The following is a 21,278-nucleotide window of genomic DNA, read 5'->3' as shown; positions in this document are numbered from 1 at the left end:
ATATCACTATTTAATTTAGTTTAATATATCTTAATTTACCATTTGGGTCACTTCAAAGTGATAAAATAAGCTTTGTTTGCAAATTGCAGGTCAGATTTCTCCAGAAAATTATGACACCGTTTCTCAGGCACATTCTATCAATAGAATCTGTTCTGATCCATCCACGACTACAGCAACACATCAAAAATACAATTAAGCCTATCTATATCCCTCTGATTATAAATAACTAATTATAAATTAGAGTTGGGGTACAGAATACAAGTGTGCGTCTGGTAATGGTTCGTATATTGCATCTGTCTACACCTTTTTGAAATGAAATGTTTTTGAAATGTAATGTGTGATAAAGCCCACAGTCTGTCAGCTGATGATTCGTAGCAGGGCATTTTTGAAAACACCGGTGGTTTTGGAACAAAGTTACTTTGCATTTTACTGCTCAGACTCGAAATTAGCGTTTATAATACAGCAGCCTACATGCTTGTTGTAACTAGAAAACTGCTTGATATGAATTGAGAACTCTCAGGTATTTAAAAAAAAAATATATTTTTTAACCTTTATTTAACTAGGCATGTCAGTTAAGAACAAATTCTTATTTTCAATGACTGCCTAGGAACAGTGGGTTAAACTGCCTGGTCAGGGACAGAACGTTCCATGTTCCATGTTTCATGAGCTGAAATAAAAGATCCCAGAAATGTTCAGATGACAGATGTGGCATATCAAGAAGCTGATTAAACGGCATAATCATTGCACAGGTGCACCTTGTGCTGGGGACAATAAAAGGCCACTCTAAATGTGCAGTTTAGGGGGGAGGGGGTGTAACGTTAGAGGGAGGGGTTGTCCAGACTGTTTTCACACTCGCTTTGGCCACCAGACGATGTAATTAAAATAAAACTGTTATGAGCTGGAAGGAAGGACAGTAGCAGGTGACCCAACTGTGGTTTCTGAAAACTTTCCCATTGTAACCAATTCAATTGCAGTAATTCCATTACAGATTTTGAGGAAAATAGATAATTATTTTGCCAATTTTAATCAAACGATAATTAATTAAAATGTATATTAGTAAAACATTCCTAATTGGTAGGTCCACCTTTTACTTGTTACTTCTGTGAACTTTCATTATTCTCCCTCATGAGGGAGAGAAATGTGAAAATATCTTAAAAGATGTGGGGGTTTTTGTAACAGAGTTACAAGGCACAAAGCAATGTTTCTTAAACTTACAGAAGGCAAATCTTTTCTCCAAAACTATACTGAACAAAAATATAAACACAGCATTAAAAGTGTTGGTTCCATGTTTCATGAGCTGAAATAAAAGATCCCAGAAATGTTCATATGCACAGATGACAGATGTGGCATATCAAGAAGCTGATTAAACGGCATGATCATTGCACAGGTGCACCTTGTGCTGGGGACAATAAAAGGCCACTCTAAATGTGCAGTTTTGTCACACAACACAATGCCACAAATGTCTCAAGTTCTGAGTGAGCGTGCAATTGGGGCGACAGATAGCCTAGTGGTTAGAGCATTGGGCCAGTAACCGAAAGGTTGGTGGATTGAATCCTCGAGCCGACAAGGTAAAAATCTGTTGTTCTGCCCCTTAACAAGGCAGTTAACCCACTGTTCCTTGGCCGTCATTGTAAATAATAATTTGTTCTTAAACTAACTTGCCTATTTAAATAATGGTTAAATAAAAATACAAAATTGTCATGCTGACTGCATGAATGTCCAACAGAGCTGTTGCCAAATAATTCGATGTTAATTTCTCTACCATAATCCGCCTCCAATGTCGTTTTAGAGAATTTGACTGTACCTCCAACCGACCTCACAATCACAGACCACGTGTAACCACGCCAGCCCAGGGCCTCCACGTACGGCTTCTTCACCTGCGGGATCGTCTGAGAACCAGCAACCTGTCTGTAATAAAGCCCTTTTTGTGGGGAAAAACTCATTCTGATTGGCTGCGTCTGGCTCCCCAGTGGGTGGGCCTGGCTCCCAAGTGTGTTGGCCTATGCCCTCCCAGGCCCACCCATGACTGACCCACTGCCCAGTCATGAGAAATCCATAGATTAGGGCCTAATGAATTTATTTCAATTGACTGATTTCCTTATATGAACTGTAACTCAGTAAAATCATTGAAATAGTTGCATGTTGCGTTTTATATTTTTGTTCAGTATAAATATGTGTTTATTAGTTGGCAAGGGTCTTCTGGAGGTGAAAGAAACGCACACCTGTTTAGGCGAGGGGCTGGCTAGCAGAGTAGAACACTTGAAAAAGAAAAGGAGAGAGAAAAAAACGCTCTAGGAGCTCAGGTGCAATAATTGAATAACTTGATGAAGACCGCTTGTCTGTCAATGTTGGTTATATAGACTCTTAGCTTTCATTTCACACCCAATTTGACATGTTGGTGCTCATGGTCCTTTTACATGGAAATGACCGGGTTCACTGTGGGATTCTTTTGGAACACTTTCCATATGAAGAGAGTGTTACTGAATGACAATGAAAAGAGAGCGGTGAGTGGACTTTTTGTAATCATGTGTCATCCTGCTGAAGGCCTCACACTACGGTTAGTTTAATTACTGTAAGCGTGGAATTAGAGGCAGTTCACCAGAAAGGCAGTTCTTAGAATAGCTCTGGCATTCTGCATGCCACGGGATAATCTACTGGGTCATTTCGAGCAGCACAAATAGTTTTTAGATTTTGTTACCTTTTGAATATTGTATTTAAAAAATCCGGACCTTGCATAATGGAGTTCTTAGAATGGTATTACTCTTTCTCACACAATATTCCCACTAATTTACTATGCCTGCTTCTTTTTGCCTGCATTTTTGTTTATCTGAAAGAGTTGGGGTGTAAAAAACAAACATGGTAATGTAACGGCGTTCTTCGTTTGTTGAGAGAGAGTCGGACCGAAATGCAGAGTGGTGGTTAATCATGATCTTTAATGAAGAAAACGGTGATACATGAAATAACTTATAAATACAAAAACAACAAACGGAACGTGAAACTTATTACAGCCTATCTGGTGAACACTACACAGAGACAGGAACAATCACCCACGAAAGACAAAGCAAAACTCAGGCTACCTAAATACGGTTCCCAATCAGAGGCAACGAGAAGCACCTGACTCTGATCAAGAACCGCCTCAGGCAGCCAAGCCTAACTAGACACACCCCTAAACCAAGCAATCCCAAATCCTATAAAACCCCAATACGAAACACAACACGTAAACCCATGTCACACCCTGGCCTGACCAAAATATATAACGAAAACACAAAACACTAAGACCAAGGCGTGACAGGTAAATTAAAACCCACCAAAATACCTATACATGAGTCCTGCATTTTAACAGACCCTGGAATAGAGGTTGACCGTTTAATCGACATTGCACTCCACGAGGAGACTGCGTGGCAGGCTGACGACCTGTTACACGAGTGCAGCAAGGAGCCAAGGTAAGTTGCTAGCTAGCATTAAACTTATCTTATAAAAAACAATCAATCTTAACATAATCACTAGTTAACACCGGTTGATGATATTACTACTTCAACTAGCTTGTCCTGCGTTGCATATAATCAATGCGGTGGCTGTTAATTTATCATTAACATCCTACTTCACCAAACAAGTGATTTAACATGCGCATTTGCGAGAAAAAAAAACACTATCGTTGCACCAATGTACCTAACCATAAACATCAATGCCTTTCTTAAAATGAATACACAAGTATATTGTTTTCAACCTGCATATTTAGTTAAAATAAATGAATGTTAGCATGCAATATTAACTAGGGAAATTGTGTCACTTCTCTTTTTGGGCTGCCTGGCTCGTTGCGAACTATGTGAAGACCATTTCTTCCTAACAAAGACCGTAATTAATTTGCCAGAATTGTACATAATTATGACATAACATTAAAGGTTGTGCAATGTAACAGCAATATGTAGACTTATGGATGCCACCCGTTGGATAAAATACGGAACGGTTCCGTATTTCACTGAAATTATAGTTTCCGGATCTGACCATATTAATGACCAAAGGCTTGTATTTCTGTGTGTTTATTACATTATAGTTAAGTCTATGATTTGATATTTGATAGAGCAGTCTGACTGAGCGGTAGGCAGCAGCAGGCTCGTAAGCATTCATTCAAACAGCACTTTCCTGCATTTGCCAGCAGCTCTTCGCAATGCTTGAAGCCCAGAGCTGTTTGACTTCAAGCCTATCAATTCCCGAGATTAGGCCGGCAATACCATAGTGCCTATAAGAACATCCAATAGTCAAAGGTATATGAAATACAAATGGTATAGAGTGAAATAGTCCTATAATTCCTATAATAACTACAAACTAAAACGTCTTAACTGGGAATATTGAAGACTCATGTTAAAAGGAACCACCACATATGTTCTCATGTTCTGAGCAAGGAACTTAAACATGAACTTTTTTACATGGCACATAAGAAAATAAGTGTTTATTTCGTGTAATTATCAGTTTTTTTTGGTCCTCCAATGATCTGTATCGGCGTGGAAAAATTACCAAACCACAGGTAGTAGGTCTGTGTGAATAGTTCTCTGCTTTTTTTGTTGGTAAATTCATTAAATGTGGACTGAGCTTCCTGATTTGGCTTTGTTTTGATGCGTGGTCATTAAGAAATGACAGAGGCCCTCTCTCTCACTCACTCACTCATCTTCACTCGCTTCTTGGAGCATAGGTACTTTCCTATTCCGGGCCAGGTCCCAGGCTGATGTGGTGTTGAGTCCCAGGTTGTGTAGGTCGGACCACCTGTCCCTCAGTCTTCCTCTTGGGCATGGCCGGTTGGGCTCAATTAAGGGCTCAATTAAGTTAAGGGTTTGATTGGACCGGTTGACAGTCAGTGTCAGGAGGCTCTGACCAGGGAGGAGATGGAGTTGTTCCGTGTTTTGCAGTATTGTGGAGTTTGGGATGTGGCCGTGCCATATGATGCCATTATGTGGCGGAGGGACTTGGAGTCAAAGGCATCCAGATTACATGAAGTCCAGGGTGAGGGTCCATGACTGATCCGTACATCAGGATGGAGATGATCATCCTAAGTTTTGTTTTCAGATTAGAGAGTTGTTTCCAAATGATATTTAGGCTGGCCATGGTTGAGGCTGCCCGGCTGATGCGTAGGTGAGTGTTGTCATTGCCCCTGCAGGCAGTTGTTAATGTGAATGAAAGTTGTCTTTGGGTTTACATGTTACCTTGGAAATGTTATAAACTGAGTTGAATGCCCGGTCTTGAGTCAGCTCAGCTGTCCTACAACACATTATTCTATAACTGGGTAGTTTTGTCTCGTCTCTCCTTATGTGCGCAGTTAGATATTTCCCAGGGGACAAATCCCAGAACTACTAATTAGAGGTAGACCGATTAATCGGAATGGCCGATTTAATTAGGGCTGATTTCAAGTTTTCATAACAAGGGTTAAAAAATTAATTAAATTGAAATTGAAAAAATAATCGGAAATCTGCGCCCAAAAATACAGATTTCCAAATATTTTTTAAATTGAATGAATTTTTTATTTGATACCTTTTTATTTACCTAGACAAGTCAGTTAAGAACACATTCTTATTTTCAATGACTGCCTAGGAACTGTGGGTTAACTGCCTTGTTCAGGGGCAGAACGACAGATTTTCACCATGTCAGCTCAGGGGTTCCAATCTTGCACAGTTAACTAGTCCAACGCTCTAACCATTGCACTCCACGAGTAATCTGCCTGTTACGCAAATGCAGTAGAAGCCAAGGTAAATTTCTAGCTAGCATTAAACTTATCTTAGAAAAACAATCAATCATAATCACTAGTTATAACTACTAATCCATTTTACCAGGCAATATTAACCAGGTGAAATTGTGTCATTTCTCTTGCGTTCATTGCACGCAGAGTCAGGGTATTTGCAAGTTTGGGCTGCCTGGCTCATTGCGAACTAATTTGCCAGAATTTTACATAATTATGACATAGATTGAAGGTTGTGCATTGTAACAAGAATATTTAGACTTAGGGATGCCACCCGTTAGATAAAATACCGAACGGTTCCGTATTTCACTGAAATAATAAACGTTTTGTTTTCAAAATGATAGTTTCCGGATTCGATCATATTAATGACCAAAGGCTCGTATTTCTGTGTGTTATTATGTTATAATTAAGTCTGATTTGATAGAGCAGTCTGACTAAGCAGCAGCAGGCCCGTAATCATTCATTCATTCAAACAGCACTTTCGTGCGTTTTGCCAGCAGCTCTTCGCAAGCACAGCGCTGTTTATTACTTCAAGCCTATCAGCCTAATGGCTGGTGTATCCAATGTGAAATGGCTAGCTAGTTAGCTGGGTGTGTGCTAATACTGTTTCAAACGTCACTCGCTTTTAGATTTGGAGTAGTTATTCACCTTGCGCTGCAAGGGCCGCGGCTTTTGTGGAGCGATGGGTAACGATGCTTCGAGTGTGGCTGTTGTCGATGTGTTCCTGGTTCGAGCCCAGGGAGGGGCGAGGAGGGGGACGGAAGCTATACTGTTACACTGGCAATACTATAGTGCGTATAAGAACATCCAATAGTCAAAGGTATATGAAATACAAATGGTATAGAGAGAAATAGTCTATATTATACTATATATACTATATTAACTACAACCTAAAACCTCTTACCTTGGAATATTGAAGTCTCATGTTAAAAGGAACCACCAACTTTCATATGTTCTCATGTTCTGAGCAAGGAACTTAAACGTTAGCTTTTTTACATGGCACATATTTTACATGGCACATATTTTTACATGGCACATATTACTTTCTTCTCCAACACTTTGTTTTTGCATGATTTAAACCAAATTGAACATGTTTCATTATTTATTTGAGGCTACATTTTTTATTATGTTTTATGTTAAGTAATAAGTGTTAATTCAGTATTGTTGTAATGATCATTATTACAAATAAAAAATATTCTAAAAGAAATTGGCCGATTAATGGCTGATTTAATCGGCATCGGCTTTTTTGGTCCTCCAATAATCGGTACCGGCGTTGAAAAATCATAATCGGTCGACCTCTACTACTAATATCCCTACAAGGTGTAGGCTACATGTTGTGACGAACTCACTTGCAAAACTCAATTTTGGACCTATTTACACTTCGTAGTAAATTTTGACACTAGAATAGATGTTTCTGACTCGATGCCACGTAGGCTATTTTCTATGAGATACTTTGTCTCCAGTATGAAGGAAGTTGGAGATAGTTTTGCATTAGCACAATGACCTGAAGTCTATGGGTATTAGCTAGCATGCTGAAAAATCCAGAAGTATCCCTTTAACACTTCCATTGTTTAACACCTCCCTAATTCGACATGCAAACAAGCCAATGGTTTAACAACACCCTCCAACCCCCACCATTTCCAATTTGCCAGTTACCCACTGATACAGTACCAATCAAAAGTTTAGACACACCTACTCATTCCAGGGTTTTTCTAGATGTTTTTATATTTTCTACATTGTAGAATAATAGTGAAGACATCAAAACTATGAAATAACACACATGGAATCATGTAGTAACTAAAAAAGTGTTAAACAAATCACAATATATTTTAGATTCTTCAAAGTAGCCACCCTTTGACAGCTTTGCACACTCTTGGCGTTCTCTCAACAAGCTGGAATGCTTTTCAACAGTCTTGAAGGATGTCCGACATATGCTGAGCACTTGTTGGCTGCTTTTCCTTCACTTTGTGGTTCACTCATCCCAAACCATCTAAATTGGGTTGAGGTCAGGTGATTGTGAAGGCCAGGTCATATGATGCAGCACTCATCACTCTCCTTGGTCAAATAGCCCTTACACAGTCTGGAGGTGTGTTGGGTCATTGTTCTTTTGGAAAACAAATGGTAGTCCCACTAAGCGCAAACCAGATGGGATGGCGTATCGCTGCAGAATGCTGTTGTAGCCATGCTGGTTAAGTGTGCCCCCACACTAACAGTGTCACCAGCAAAGCACCCCCACACCATCACAGTTCCTTCTCCATGCGGAGATCATCCTTTCACCTACTCTGCGTCTCACAAAGACATGGCGGTTGGAACCAAAAATCTCAAATTTGGACTCGTCAGACCAAAGGACAGATTTCCACTGGTCTAATGTCCATTGCTCGTGTTTCTTGGCCCAAGCAAGTCTGTTGTTCTTATTGATGTCCTTTAGTAGTGGTTTCTTTGCAGCAATTTGACCATAAAGGCCTAATTCACGCAGTCTCCTCTGAACAGTTGATGTTGAGATGTGTCTGTTATTGAACTCTGTGGAACACTTATTTGGGCTACAATCTGAGGTGCAGTTATCTCTAATGAACTTGTCCTCTGCAGCAGAGGTAACCCTGGGTCTTCCTTTCCTGTGGCAGTCCTTATTAGAGCCAGTTTCATCATAGCGCTTGATTGTTTTTGCAACTGCACTGCATAATTTTCCTAATTGACTGACCTTCATGTCTTAAAGTAATGATGGACTGTCGTTTCTCTTTGCTTATTTGAGCTGTAATTGCCATAATATGGACTTGGTATTTTACCAAATAGGGATATCTTCTGTGTACCACCCATACCTTGTCACAACACAACTGATTGGCTCAAACACATTGAAAAGGAAAGTAATTCCACAAATGAACTTTTAACAAGGCACACCTGTTAATTGAAATGCATTCCCGGTGACTACCTCATGAAGCTGGTTGAGAGAATGCCAAGAGTGTGCCAAGCTGTCAAGGCAAAGGGTGGCTACTTTGAAGGATCTCAAATATAAAATACATTTTGATTTCATTAACACTTTTTTGGTTGCTACATGATTCCATATGTGTTATTTCATAGTTTTGATGTTTTCACTATTATTGTACAATGTAGAAAATAGTAAAATAAAGAAAAACCCTTGAATGAGTAGGTGTTCCCAAACTTTTGACTGGTACTTTATCTGTCAGAGCAGCTCACAGATTACTGCACCTGTACACAGCCCACCTATAATTTAGCCCAAACAACTACCTCTTTCCCTACTGTATTTAATTAATTAATTTTGCTCCTTTGCACCCCATTATTTTTATTTCTTCCATTGCAAAACTACCATTCCAGTGTTTTACTTGGTATATTGTATTTACTTTGCCACCATGGCCTTTTTTTGCCTTTACCTCCCTTATCTCACCTAATTTGCTCACATCGTATATAGACTTGTTTATACTGTATTATTGACTGTATGTTTGTTTATTCCATGTGTAACTCTGTGTCGTTGTATGTGTCGAACTGCTTTGCTTTATCTTGGCCAGGTCGCAATTGTAAATGAGAACTTGTTCTCAACTTGCCTACCTGGTTAAATAAAGGTGTTCTCAACGAGCCTACCTGGTTAAATAAAGGTGTTCTCAACGAGCCTACCTGGTTAAATAAAGGTGTTCTCAACTAGCCTACCTGGTTAAATAAAGGTGTTCTCAACGAGCCTACCTGGTTAAATAAAGGTGTTCTCAACTAGCCTACCTGGTTAAATAAAGGTGTTCTCAACGAGCCTACCTGGTTAAATAAAGGTGAAATAAAATAAATAAATAAAAGGAGTATACCTGGTGTTAAATAAGGGACTGTTTGAAATGGGGTCATCAAATGTATTTATATAGCCCTTCATACATCAGCTGATATCTCAAAGTGCTGTACAGAAACCTAGCCTAAAACCCCAAACAGCAAGCAATGCAGGTGTAGAAGCACGGTGGCTAGGAAAAACTCCCTAGAAAGGCCAAAACCTAGGAAGAAACCTAGAGAGGAACCAGGCTATGTGGGATGGCCAGTCCTCTTCTGGCTGTGCCGGGTGGAGATTATAACAGAACATGGCCAAGATGTTCAAATGTTCATAAATGACCAGCATGGTCGTATAATAATAAGTCAGAACAGTTGAAACTGGAGGAGCAGCACGGTCAGGTGGACTGGGGACAGCAAGGAGTCATCATGTCAGGTAGTCCTGGGGCATGGTCCTAGGGCTCAGGTCCTCCGAGAGAGAGAAAGAAAGAGAGAATTAGAGAGAGCATATGTGGGGTGGCCAGTCCTCTTCTGGCTGTGCCGGGTGGAGATTATAACAGAACATGGCCAAGATGTCATGTAAACATTACTGTATGCTCTTTTACAGGTAATACAACATATTCTGTCTGAAATGGGTAATAGCTTGATAGTAGTGATGTGGGGGGAAAAACTATAGTTATTACATCGCAATATTATTTTGGACGATATTCTATTGATACTTGCGCCTTTACGTATCAAGCATCAAATCACTATCTGTACGACTTTTCTTTCTTTTTCTGTTCCTGACGAGAAAAAACATTTGTCGGGAGAGGTTTTCTTCTGCACTGTTAAACCAATCCAGTAAAGATGGAGCATCGCCTTGTTAACGTCCAGGGGCTTTTTAAATTTCCCCTGAAAACGCGGCTACCGCTCGTCGGCTGTACCTGCACCAATACTCTGGTTTTGCTCATCCTATAGCGTGTTCTCCATCTTCTTTTTAAATAGTAAGCCAACATGTTTTCAGCACTTTTATCACATGACTGATCAAAACGCATTTTCTCTTGTCTCTCTGCATCAGCAATACAATGCCTTCTGAAAGTATGACCTCTTGTCTTTTTCAACATTTTGTTGTTAAATCCTGAATTTAAAATAGATTAAAGTGAGATTTTGTGTCACTGACCTACACACAATACTCCATCATGTCAAAGTGGCCATTTTTACAAATTGATAAAACATTTTAAAGCTTATGTCTTGAGTCAATAAGTATTCAACCTCTTTTCTTATGGCAGACCTAAATAAGTTCAAGAGAAATGTGCTAAACAAGTCAGATACGTTGCATGGACTCACTCTGTGGATAAGTGTTTTAAAATGAATTTTGAATGACTACCTTATCTCTGTACACCACACATTCAATTATCTGTAAGGTCCCATAGCTGAACAGTGCATTTCAAACACAGATTCAACCACAAAGACCAGGGAGGTTTTCCAATGCCTTGCAAAGAAGGCCATATATTGGTAGATGGGTAAAAATGTGGATGGTGTATCAATACACCCAGTCACTGCAAGATACAGGCGTCCTTCCTAACTCGGTTGCCGGAGAGGAAGGAAACCGCTCAGTGATTTCACTATGAAGCCAATGGTGACTTTAAAACAGTTACAGAGTTTTATGGCTGTGGTATGAGAAAATTGAGGATGGATCAACAACATTGTAGTTATTCCACAATGCTTAATTGACTTAGTGAAAAGGAAGCTTCTACAGAATAAAAATATAAAGTAATTCTGCAAATAATGTGGCAAAGCAATTAACCTTTTACAAAGTGTTATGTTTGAGGCAAATCCAATACATTTCTGAGTACCACTCTCCATATTTTCAAGTATAGTGGTGGCTGCATAATGTTATGGGTATGCTTGTAATCGTTAGGGACTGGGAAGTTTTCAGGATGAAAAAGAAACGGATTGGAGCTAAGAAACCGTCAAAATCCTAGAGGAAAACCTGGCTGTCTGCTTTCCACTAGACACTGGAAGAGGCATTCACCTTTTAGCAGGACAATAACCTAAAACACAAGGCAAAATCTACACTTCATTGGCTTATTAAGACAACAGTGAATGTTCCTGAGTGGCTGAGTTACGGTTTTTACTTAAGTCTAGTTAAATCTATGGCAATACCTGAAAATTGTTGTCTTGCAATGATCAGCAACCAACTTGATAGATCTTGAAGAATTTTTTAATGGGCAAATGTTGCACAATCTAGGTGTGGAAATTTCTTAGGGACTAACCCAGAAACGCTCAGCTGTAATCGCTGCCAAAGATACTTCTACAAAGTACTGATTCAGGTGTGAATTCTCATGTAAATGAGGTATTTCTCTATTTAATTTTCAAAACATTTGCTAACATTTTTAGAACATGTTTTCACTTCATAATTTTGGGGCATTTGTATTTATTACTGATCCCCATTAGCAGTACATCATATATTACTACACCACTACATATCTACAATAATTGTTAGTAAAGATTGAAAAAAGTAAGGGGCCTGGACAGCTGCCCTGGGGAATTCCTGATTCTCCCTGGATTATGTTAGAGAGGCTTCCATTAAATAACACCCTCTGTCTTCTGTTAGACAGGTAACTCTTTATCCACAATATAGCAGGAGGTGTAAAGCCATAACACAAGTTTTTCCAGCAGCGTGATCTATGATCGATAATGTCAAAAGCCGCACTGAAGTCTAACAAAACAGCTTCCACAATCTTTTTATCATCAGTTTCTCTCAGCCAATTCAGTAATTTGCTGTACTTTTTGAATGTCCTTCAACTATTAGCATGGTGAAAGTCAGTTGTCAATTGAATGTGTAATGTCAGCGTTTGTTGCTGCCGTGTCTTGCCAATGACAAAATCATTAAAGTAATTGGCAATATCAGTGGGTTTTGTGATTTAATTAGCCATCTGATTAAATAAATGATGGAGCAGAGTTAGCCTTTTTGCCCAAAATTTCATTTGAGGTGCTCCTAAGCTTTTTACTATGATTCTTTATATAATTTATCATTGTTTCATAGTACAGTTTCTTGTTCTTCTTTGTTCAGTTTAGTCACATGATTTCTGAATTTTCAGTATGTTTGCCAATCGGTTGTGCAGCCAGACTTATTTTGCCATTTCTTTTGCCTCATCCCTCTCAACCATACAAATGTAAAATTTCTCATCAATCCACCGGAATTTAATACTTTTACAATAATTTTCTTAATAGGTACATGCTTATTAGTAACTGGATTAAGCAATTTTATAAATGTGTCAAGTGCAGCATCTGTTTGCTCCTCTTTACACACCACAGACCGGCAAATATTTACATTATCAGCATAGGAATCACAACAAAACTTATTGTATGACCTCTCATACACAATATGAGACCCAGTCTTTGGAACTTTGGTTTTCTATATATGGCTACTGTATTGTGATCACTACATCCGATGGATTTGGAAACTACATTAAAGCAAATTTCTGCAGCATTAGTAAAGATGTGATCAATACATTTTGCTGATGTCATTCCTGTGCTGTTTGTAACTACCCTGGTTGGTTGACTGATAACCTGAACCAGGTTGCAGTCACTGGTTATAGTTTGAAGCTTTTGCTTGAGTGGGCAGCTTTAGGAAAGCCAGTCAATATTTAAATCACCCAGAAAATATACCTCTCTGTTGATATCACATACAATATCAAGCATTTCACACATATCCACACTGCCACGATATGGGCAAAAACATTTGGCAACCGGCGTGGCAGGTAGCCTAGTTGGTAGAGCGTTGGGCCAGTAACCGAAAGGTTGCTGGATAGAATCCCTGAGCTGACAAGGTAAAAACCTGTCGTTCTGCCCATTAACAAGGCAGTTAACCCACTGTTCCTTGGCCGTCATTGTGAATAAGAATGTGTTCTTAACTGACCTGCAGTTAAGTGATGTTCAGTGTTTCCTAGGGGACCCTATAATCTTTTGCTACATTAAATCTTCATTCATGTAGCCAACATTCATACTTCGCCTATTCCTCTTTTGATTTAGAAGATACTGTTGCACAAACAACATGCTGATTTATGCCTCCACCAACACTGGTATCAGACTGTATTAGCTAGCTACGTTTGCTCTGAATCAGTACTTTTATTAGCTAGTTAGCTAGCGTTAGTGGCTAACAAGCTAAATCGTAACTTGCTAAGAAAATACAAACTAGCTGTTTGCAGATGTAAGAAACACAAACTAATATTGTAATTATAGAACACTTGTGGATTTATATTAAGATCAAAGTGGAAACAACATCGTTGTCATCAACATTGTTGCATGTGCTGCGTTGACCATGCAGACTGAATGAAAGTCTCGTGGTTAAGCAACAACAACATGCGCTCCTTGAGTGACGGGGGGGACCAGATCTGTGTGGAAAGCGGCATGGAGAGAGAGAGTGGAGAGGGATGACTCAAGTGGCGGAGTAAACTATAGAAATGGATGTATCACATTTAACAAACCAAACATTCAAATACCATTATAGAAGGTAAAGGAAAAACCCACACCAGTCTGCATCAATACCGGTATATAGTTAAATACGGTATACCACCCAGGCCTAATATTCCCCACGCAATTTGATACCAAAGGGGTGTGTGAGCCAAAGGGGTGTGTGAATGTGTTTTCTGGGTTTGGAACATCTAATCACAAACAAATCACAGTAGTGAATTACAATACATAGAGAATCATGAGAATCTCAATGCATATCGTATCCTCACCTATTTATTGTGATAATATTGTATCGTGAGGTCCCTGCCAATTCCCAGCCCTAATTGATAGTCAGACAGCTAGGCCTAAGTGTTAATCAAATAGAACCCATCAATTTGTGCAGTTATGTTTTGCTGTCTTTTTTGTGACTTTTTTTTCCCTCCTGGTTCTGTGGCCTCTTAGGTCTTTGTTGGGATTTTATTTTATTTGAATGCTAGCAGCTCTCATCAGGCTCAAGCCCTGTGACTAAAGGATTAGACCAGACTATTTGAGAGTTTTTGTCACCCCTGTCTGACCATCTAGCCACACAGCCAATCAAGCTCCAACAGAGCATTTGAACCTGCCTCTGACCAAGCGTGTCAGTGTTCAGCTGAGCACTCGGCAATACAGCCAGAGCTAAAAAAAAGCTAGATAGAGCAAGGATCCAATGCTGATCTAGCTGTAAATAGTGGCTATATGGATGGATACCTATCCACTGACTATCTCATTTTTCCTGTAGGATCCCTGGAGGATTTTGTGTGTGATGATTCAATTGTCAGCCTTTGACAAATCGACTTTCTTTTCAGTATGTGGCATGCATCTCTATCATGCAAACATCCCAAGTGCGAGAAGGAGAATTGAATCTGAGCTTTATTTTCTGACACATAGCCAGGGGTCTAATTAGCATCTGTGATAAGTCAATAATGGCATGACATACTTTTTATAGGGTCCTATAAAATCTGTTTTATTTTCCCAGGTTTCAGTTTTTCCATCCCCCCCCCCCCCCCCAGGTTTTCACTCTCAAATCACACCTTTTAATAGGAAAAACAACAAAAACCGATGCTCTGAATCAGGGATGGGCAACTCCAGACCTCGGGGGATGGAGTGATGTCACGCTTTCCCCCATCCTTAGCAAACACTGCTGATTTTAAACTAATTGCATTCTAAACTGAAGATAATGATTAGTGATTATTGGTGTTAGGTGTGTTAGCTGGGGCTGGGACAAAGTGTGACACCGATCAGGCCCCCCCCGAGGATTGGAGTTTACTATCCCTGTTCAAAATCCACAACAATGCTTAAACCACATCAGGAGACCACTTTTGAGGTCTCGGAAACATAGAAGAAATGTGGATTTTGGGGTGTAGTTACCCTTTAATCCAAGTGTGCACCATCAAGAGACCTGTTTCGTTAGTGATGTTTCTGTTGCACTCGTGATTAGAGTTTGCAAAACAAATGACCACTGGATTGATGCAAATAATCATGATGGCATTAGGGGTAGGCATATTCTACTTTGTAGTTAACATTTCATTTGGGAAAGCCTTTCCATCTCTACCAGAAGACGGTTATCATTAGCATCATCTTTAACGGCTACACAAAGTGTAAACATATAAAGATATCTATTGTTGAATTCCGTTTGATAGTCTGGATTCCGTCCGTGTCCTCTGCAACGCTGATTTTATAGGGCCCTACTTTTAATCCTTACAGTAGCCCTAAACTGTAGGCTATGGTGGGGAATCTGACCCCTCCTCATCCAGAGAGACAGCTCTCTCTCTGTCTCTCACTCTCTCTCTCTCGGTCTCTCTCTCTGTGTGTGAAAAGCCTTCCATTGTCATGGGGGGGGGCGAAGCGGTTACAGCAATGCTTTCATATGATAAGTGCCTTGAAAAGGAGGCTTGTGAAAGAGATGCTCCTATTCCTGCACGCAAGTTGTTTTTGACCCAGTGTTAGGAAAGCGAAAGCGGCAAAGGGCTGTGATTTGCCTCAATGGAGGCTTTGTGTCAGGGCCCATAAAACGCCTGGGTCTTGTTTCGCTCTTTATTGGTCTGTCACATGTAAACAGGCTAGGGTGAGGAATACCAATAGCTCAGAGCAAACTGGTTATGAAGACTGTGTCTTTCTTTGCCTTACATGTTTGGTCTGTTTGATGGTACAGGCTGACTAAGATCAACCAGAACTTCCTAACCAAGAACAATGTCAGTGTTAGTGTGTCCTTTGTAAGTCAGGACCTCCCACCCCTACTGATATGAGTGCAAATCTCTTTGTGTTACATTAAATGTCTCACAATGGTGAGGTAGGCCTAATAAGAGCGTGGTTGCCTCCATTAAGACCTTCATTAATGTTGACATATTGTTCATTCTCTTCCATTAGCTTAAGTCTTGGGGCTATGGCTCATTCAGACTCGAGATCGAGAGCGTAGAGGGCTTGCAGGCTTTGACGCCAGCAGTAGAAGTCAACCTTGTTTTCGTGCTGTTGTTGACCTCATTGGATTGATATGTCAGGGTGTTAATTAGACTAAATATCCTGTGGCGGGGGAGCTCTGGTGAGGAGAAAGGAGATTGATCTCTGGGTCAGGGCTTGTGGCTTTGATTTCAGAGGTCTCTTTAGTCCTGCCTGACGTCAACCTGCTGGTGAAAGAGGAAATGGACTCCATATGTGTTTGGGGTTTGTGGAAACCTCACCCTCCCTGGCAAAGCCCAACTCACTGTTGGCATACATGTGGCTTATAAACCCAAAGGCAGCTTTTTCCTTGAACTTGAGTGCATCAAGAAAGCTTGGTTTTAGTTTTTTCTTTGTCAGGAATGGTACAGTTTATGATGAGCAAAGCTGTTGCAAAGACCGTACACTTTACACGTAGAATCATGTGAAAATGTTGACAGTCAGACGTCAACAGTGCTCTGAACGATCTGCAGACCAACCGGAGATCCACGTTTGGTGGGTTGTGTACGACCCTTTAAGTCAAAGAGACTGTTTAGAAAGTATTCTCTGTACATCAGCTTTAATATTGCAGATTTTGGCTTCTATCAATGCAACTGCATCATTTCCAATCCCCCATATTACATTTTTTTGTAAATATATACAGTACCATTCAAAAGTTTGGGCATACCTATTCACTCAAGGGTTTTTCTTTAATTTGACCCCTTTCTACATTGTAGAATAATAGTGAAGACATCGAAACTATGAAATAACACATATGGAATCATGTACTAACCAAAAAAGTGTTAAATCAAAATATATTTTAGATTCTTCAAAGTAGCCACCCTTTGCCTTGAAGACAGCTTTGCACACTCTTGGCTTTCTCTTCCCACATATGCTGAGCACTTGTTGGCAGCTGTTCCTTCATTCACTCTACGGCCAACTCACCCCAAACCATCTCAATTGGGTTGAGTTTGGGTGATTGTGGAGGCCAGGTCATCTGATGCAGCACTTATCACTCTCCTTCTTGGTCAAATAGCTCTTACACAGCCTGGAGGTGTGTTGGGTCATTGTCCTGTTGAAAAACAAATGATAGTCCCTCTAAGTGCAAACCAGATGGTGTGGCGTATTGCTGCAGAAAGCTGTGGTAGCCATGCTGGTTAAGAGTGCCTTAAATTCTAAATAAATCACTGACAGTGTCACCAGCAAAGCACCATCACACCACCTCCATGCTTCAACGTGGGAACCACACATGCAGCGATCATCCATTCACCTACTCTGCGTCTCACAAAGACACAGCTGTTGGAACCAAAAATATCACATTTGGAGTCATCAGACCAAACAACAGATTTCCACCAGTCTAATGTCCATTGCTCGTGTTTCTTGGCCGAAGCAAGTCTCTTCTTGTTATTGGTGTCCTTTTAGTAGTGGTTTCTTTGCAGCAATTTGACCATGTAGGCCTGATTCACACAGTCTCCTCTGAACAGTTTATGTTGAGATGTGTCTGTTACTTGAACTCTGAAGCATTTATTTGGGCTGCAATTTCTGGGGCTGGTAAGTCTAATGAACTTATCCTCTGCAGCAGAGGTAACTCTGGGTCTTCCTTTCCTGTGGCGGTCCTCATGAGAGCCAGTTTCATCATAGCGCTTGATGGTTTTTGCAACTGCTCTTGAAGAAACTTTCAAAGTTCTTGACATGTTCCTAATTGACTGACCTTCATGTCTTAAATTAATGATGCTTATTTGAGCTGTTTTTGCCATAATATGGACTTGGTCTTTTACCAAATAGGGCCATCTTTTGTATACCACCCCTACCTTGTCACAACATAACTGATTGTATGAAATGCATTAAGGAAATAAATTCCACAAATTAATTTTAACAAGGCACACAATTGAAATGCATTCCAGGTGTTTACCTCATGAAGCTGGTTGAGAGAATGCCAAGAGAGTGCAAAGCTGTCATCAAGGCAACGGGGGTGGGGCTACTTTGAAGAATCTCCTAAAAAATATTTTGATTTGTTTTAACACTTTTGTGGTTGCAACATGATTCCATATGTTATTTCATAGTTTTGTCTTCACTATTATTCTACAATGTAGAACATAGTAAAAATAAAGACCCTTGAATAAGTAGGCGTGTCCAAACTTTTGACTTGTACTGTATATATTGTTTATTTATTTTCTTTGTTTATTCTTTTCCCCTAACCCTAATTGGAGTAAACTAATGGAAAACAATACTTAGTCTTCTACTTCCAGCTTATACATATTTCATACTCTTTACAGACACAGTATATTTATTTTTGGTCCCAGCCTTCAGCTACCCTCAACCCCTCCCATCTATCTCTGAGGACCATCCAGTTTTGATTTCTAGCTCTGCCATATATTTTTCAACTGTGCTGTGATGTTTTGAATCTTTCTATTCTCCCAGTTTCTACAGATTCTCTGTATGTTAACATTGTCTGAATTTGATTTGGAGGTTTGGCAAATGTCTACAATACTTTCTGGAAGTGGATACTTTCCAGGGCTCGAAATGAATGCTTGTCCTGATGTCTCGGGCAAGAAAAAGGCAGTCAAGAAGAATATAGATTTAAGTTTTATGAATGGATAAGTTAAAAAATAAATCATCACATCACAATATCAGACAATTCTTCTGATAAGAATTGGGACCGAGTGGTTAACATGGAATAATATTAAAATCAATTTTTTCATGTAGGCTACATAAATGAAAAAGCCCACTTGCATATTCCAGACTCATGTCCAAACCGATGCTAACATGAGGAATGCGCCAGAAAATGTAGACTAACTTTAATGAGACTTTTAATTACAGAAATATTGCGCACCGCACATCACCGACCTTGAATCTGAGCGGCGTTTTATGTCATTCGATGAAGCATGTCTTACCTTGGTTTGTATTGTACTGCAGCCAAAGGCATAATCGTACTCATATAAGAGAGTAAACATTATTTATAATAATGTGAGATGGAGAAAATCGGACCTGTCTGAAATGAAAATGGATGGCCCTCCATTTTGTTTTTCTTTCTGAACCCTCCCTAAATTCATGAAAAAAAGAAAACTGTCCCTCCCCAACTGACCCTTCCCTATACCCCAAAATAATCATTAATATGTTAAGTGGATAAGCAGAGAACTGTCTACCCTCACTTCTTGGACAGACCAGAGCCTTAGATATGCAGTTTTAGAAATGGTTCTTCATCCTGTAAGCATTACATGGCAATGCAGGACTTTTGGTATTGTAAAGGGCTACAGGCCACAAGGTTCTGTGTTCGCAGTCCACTGTGGACAAGTATGGTTGGAAATATATAATTTATAGTAAGAGCATAAATCTATCATTGTATTTGCAGGGCCGAGGAAAAAAATAGCCTTTTATAAAAAAAGATATCATGCAATTCAACGTCATTTTACATATTAACTGAATATTTTTTTATACCACACAAATGACTGGCTAAAAATGGACAGAGAGGCCTATGTGCTCATCTTATCATATTTGTCAAATCAGTCTGTCTTGTTTGCAACGAAACTGTCCCTGTTTGCAAATAATTTAATCCGAGACGTCATTAGGAATCTGATCATGGTACTTTCAAAAATTAGGCCTACCTTTCCACCCCAGAGAGCGCAGGCCTCCCGACACATTAAAATGTAAGCTTTAACTGCTGGCTACTCTTCTTCCGTGGTTTAACCCAACGAGAGAAGATCACAAGTGTTTCCCTAAAAGCTGTCTGGGTTTAAACATCTTCTATTGTACAGAAAGTGAATAGCTTAATCAATTGAGAGTGAAAGAATTTGACTACTTCCTAAGCAAAGGCCATTTTTTGTTTCCCTGCTATAGTGGGTTGTTGCTCAACCTCTGAATGTCATGTCAATTAAACAAATCCCATATGCATCGGGAGCCACTTCTTTCCCGGTTATTTTACAACTTGTTTCTATCGTAAAGCATTACGTGCCAAAGCGCTCTTTATAGTTCACTTTATATAATCAGATAGACAGATATGTTTTATTTTCTTAACTTAAGCTAATAAGGGGTAGGTTAATAAAAAAGTAGGCCTATGGCATACCCCATCAAAACAGTGCAAAGTGAGGAATTGACCGACAAATCTATGGATATAGCAGCCTATAGCCTCATTTTGTCTGTCAAAACAGGTTGGCCTACTACCTTAGTTCTTAAATGGGGACAAATAGGCTCCAACACAAAGCCCTCTTGTTGTTTAGTAAAGTCTAATTAAAATGAAGACAGTTTTTAATTAATTATGCCTACTCGAATTTGCTTACTTTCAGCACCATTTCCGATCGATTGTACCACGGCCATTGGTTAGGCAGCACACAAAAGTATTTGATCAGCAAGAGCAGGCCAGGGCTCAGGGTTGCAATATCCATTGTGGTATGTAATGAAGCTTAGCTGCTGGGATGGTGTAAATAAAGCTATCTTAGAAAATATAACTTTGCTCTGTGCTTATCCAAGCATGAACGTCGAAGCCTATAGCAGCGTTTCTCCAAACTCGGTTCTGGGGATCTCAAGGGGGGCACGTTTTGCCCTAACACTACACAGCTGATTCAAATAATCCACGCTTGTTGAGGAGTTCATTATTTGAATCAGCTGTGTACTGCTAGGACGAAAAACAAAACGTGCACCCCTTGTGGTCCGAGGACTGAGTTTGAGAAACTCTAGCCTATAGGTTATGGAGTATTTGATTGAGACCCCACTAAATAGCCTATAGGTGCACTTGGTATTGCGCATCCAGTGGAGAATCAGAGATGAGGGTCGGCAGCGGGCACACATCGATATGTAGCCTAATGAGCAACTAAATCTGAAACACTGGAAAATATTGACATTTCATCAATTACAAATTACATGACCCTCCTTTGGACAATATTAAACCTTCCCCATGACTGGAATT

The 21,278-nt window shown here is 39.8% G+C and overlaps 1 protein-coding gene across 1 annotated transcript in view; it reads left to right on the top strand.

The window, feature by feature from the left end:
- znf609a (zinc finger protein 609a) overlaps nucleotides 1-21,278 on the top strand; it is a 179,390-nt gene that overhangs the window by 63,826 nt on the left and 94,286 nt on the right. The window lies entirely within an intron of this gene.

The sequence above is a fragment of the Oncorhynchus kisutch genome, linkage group LG22 (genome assembly GCF_002021735.2).
Source record: "Oncorhynchus kisutch isolate 150728-3 linkage group LG22, Okis_V2, whole genome shotgun sequence".
In the NCBI taxonomy this organism is placed as follows: domain Eukaryota; kingdom Metazoa; phylum Chordata; class Actinopteri; order Salmoniformes; family Salmonidae; genus Oncorhynchus; species Oncorhynchus kisutch.
This window is presented reverse-complemented; position numbering and strand designations above follow the sequence as displayed.